A 3,776-nucleotide genomic window follows, 5' to 3' on the forward strand; every position below is an offset into this window, starting at 1 on the left:
AAGAGGGTATTGGGTTCCCTGGAACTGGAGTTACAGATAGTTGTGAGCTGCCATATGGGTGCTGGGTCTCTACCCAGGGTCCTCTGGAAGAGCAGCTATCTCTCTTAACCTCTGAGCCATGTCTCCAGCCCTGTGTATAAGACTTTTAAGCAATGAAAGAACCTATTCCAACCTACCTAGTGAGGCTGTGGGAGCAGATGGAATCAGTCTAACTGCTGTGGAGGCAGAAAAAAATTGAACATCATTCCTTAAGGAAAAGACTACACAACCTGACACAATCTGAGGGAAATCAGTCCTTTATGGACTGCTTGTCAGAGCCATCAGTAAAGCCATCTGAAGTCCCTATAAACATCAGGAGCTGGAGGGACACAGATTAGGGAGGGGAACTAGGTAAAAGGAAAGCCACATATGATGCCCTATTCACTGGGCCAGATAGGCTAGGGTTTGCCATTGCCTTGGGGGTGGGGACTGGATTCAACAAGGACCTGGGGACTGATATGGAGCTTTAGTGACTTTGCTGAGGCCTTTGATGGGAGAGCTCTGTAAAGTAGGGAAGGCTTTGGTGGGTCCAAAGAGCAGCATGGAGAGAATGTCTGAAAGTGAGAGAGAAATGTAGGCGGAAAAGGAAAAGGTAAAGACGAGGAAGAGATTTGTGTGGGTTACTCAAAGTCAAACGTAGAAAGATTTGCATCAAGCCAGAGTTCCTAAGGCAAAACTACTGGCAGAAAGCCTAGTGTGTGCTAAGGAGCTTCTGGAAGGCTTTCAAGCCCAAGAAGCCGTTTATGTAAGATATCCATGGTAAAACAATACAGGTAAAGACAAGCTGTCCCAGGGTGGGTAATTATTCCCTAGACTAAGCAGGGTATACTTCCCTCCAGCACGAGTTTATGCTAGAGGTGGAGCTGATTTGCCCAAGTAGGGCCTCCCCCAGCAGCCAAGTGTGGCGAATGGAGTTGCAACAGCTATGACCACAGTCACGTGCCTACCCAAAGCCTTTTGGATCCAGGCAGCATGGACCATAGAGGTTCCCCGAGGAGGTCCAATCCAGAAAATGAACCGTTTGTCATCTTGGACATCCTGTCACTGCTCCGAACCACGGCTATCGTGCAGCTGTCTGGGCAGTGTGTTGGAGGGCTGAGTCGAGTGTGCAAGGTCCAGGCTGCTTCACACCGCCCTGTCGGCCCTACTGGTTCCACCTCTCTCCACTACTCAGTCACTGCTCCATTCCTCTATCACTCCTACCTCTCCATTGAATATTCGTTTGTCCTAGTGGCATTGGAGTGTATTTCTCTGTCTCTCTCTCTGTCTCTCTGTCTCTCTCTCTCTGTCTCTCTCTCTCTCTCTCTCTCATACACACACATACATACACACACACAAGGCAGCCAGAGCTACATGAGATTCTCTCTCTCTGTCTCTCTCTCTGTCTCTGTCTGTCTGTCTCTCTCTCTCTGTCTCTCTCTCTCATACACACACATACATACACACACACAAGGCAGCCAGAGCTACATGAGATTCTCTCTCTCTCTCTCTCTCTCTGTGTGTGTGTGTGTGTGTGTGTGTTCGTGCGTGCGTGCGCATTCATCCCAGACAGCGTCCCATGCAAATATTCATTAAAATGAGTCCTTGGCATGGTTCAAGGTTTCTGGTCGCGAAGCACAGTAAACACTGGACCATTGCTGAGACTCGCTTGTCTTGCATATCCTGCTATTGCCAGAGTCATTGGGGATACTTCAGCTTTGGTTCTTCAGGATCGGCTCATTCACACACTCTAGCAGCTCACAGCTCTAGCAGCTCACAGATGGGGTAGATGTTGGGGTGGATTGACTCAAAGTGCTGGACCCAGCAGCTTTCAGCACAGGGCTGTTAGGTTTGGGGGGCTTTTTCTTTTCCTTTTCTTTTTCCTCCCTCCCTCCCTCCCTCCCTCCCTCCCTCCCTCCCTCCCTCCCTCCCTCCCTCCCTCCCTCCCTCCCTCCCTCCCTCCCTCCCTCCCTCTTCTTTCTTTCTTTCTTTCTTTCTTTCTTTCTTTCTTTCTTTCTTTCTTTCTTTCTTTCTTTCGTTTTTCGAGACATGGTTTCTCTGTAGCTTTGGAGCCTGTCCTGGAACTAGCTCTGTAGACCAGGCTGTCCCTAAACTCACAAACATCTATCTGCCTCTGCCTGCTGAGTACTGGGATTAAAGGCATGTGCCACCACCGCCCGGCTTCTTGGGGCTTTTTAATACTAAAGTGCAGCTGCCAGTACCATACTTCCTCCAACATAGCCACACCAACTAAAACTCTTCCAACGTTCCCAACAACCAGGGACCAACTGTTCCAATGACTGAAATGATGGTGGACATTTATCATTTAAACAACCACAGAAGGAGAGGGTATAATATAGATGTCCTGTTTAGGGTCCAATACTCCTGAGGTACTTATTCTCGGCACTTTGACAAGTTTTGACGTTTTGTATTAACTTCTTGCTGTCTATCACAAAAGGGAGCTTACCTGACAAGGACCGGAGCTGTGCTTACCTATGGGAATGGAGACATGGACTGAGAAAGTAGTCCGATACTGTTTTCATTTAACAAAATAACACTAGTAGGTTCATCCCTGGGCCTATGAGCTCCCAACCATGAATTCTTGCTCAGATTTATGGGACAAGACATGAGTTTCTTCCCATCAAGTTGAACCTAAATCCAGTCAGAAGCGAATTTCATTAGCACCATAACATTCATGCCATTACTGTGTGCATGGACAGACCGTGTCAAGCAGGCCATTACTGCGGTCTACACGGTACACAGCTCGATGAGACTGTTGATGACAGACCTACCCAGTAGCCTATCTAACATCTCTGGTACTGTGATTGCTGTCTACCATGGAGAAAGCCTCCAGGTCGGTGGCAGCTTGAACAGTGCATATCCTGTGACCAAAGTGTGTGACGTCTTCAGCAAAAGGGGCTTGTGTACTATCAAGTTCTGCTGGGCAACCAGAAGCAGTGACAATAAGGGGTGCCATTTGAGTGGCCTCTGGGACACCCCTTCACCAAAAATTCTAGGGGAGTTATCTCAAACCTGGCACTAGAATTTTTATTTAGCAACATATGGCTTCTGGGAGCAAGTTTCCGTATAGATTTTTCAAATGTCCTTAGTGTTAGTTATTTCTTCCCCCATGCCACCATCTGCTCTACCCTTCCATCCACTTCCACACTTTATTAAACATCCTTCCCCAACATACCCTTTTCCCTTCATACTGCCTGCATTGTACATCACCCATGTGTTAAGATTCCCATGTCCCAGTAGCTTTTTTCTAATTTCCTGGCTTCTACATGTTAGAACAACATTTGCTAAAGGCAATTTCAAATATTAATGGATATTTATAAAAAACCACTTTTCTAAAATATCAAAGACAAAGTGGGTTGTGGTGGTGCCCATCTTCAATTTCAACACTTTGAAAGTAGAAGTAAGGAAATTTCCATGAGTTTTATGTTAACGGACAACGTGGTCTACCTAGTCAATTTCAGGCTACCCAGGACCACATACTGAGACCTTTTCGCAAAGGAAACGCCGCCGTAAAACGTCCAGGACTGGTGGCTGGTGAAATGGCTCAGCAGATGCAGGCCCACCTGCCACCAAGCCTGGTGACCCAAGTTCCATCCCCAGACCCCACAGGATAGAATTAGAGAGCCGACTCCCACAAGTTGTTGTGTGCCCAAATAATGTACACACAATGCACAGCCAAAATAAATAAAAAGGTAATAAAAAACACAAAATATTGAAGACCTAAACAAGGAAGTAAT

The sequence above is a fragment of the Arvicola amphibius genome, chromosome X, assembly GCF_903992535.2.
Source record: "Arvicola amphibius chromosome X, mArvAmp1.2, whole genome shotgun sequence".
Classification (NCBI taxonomy): domain Eukaryota; kingdom Metazoa; phylum Chordata; class Mammalia; order Rodentia; family Cricetidae; genus Arvicola; species Arvicola amphibius.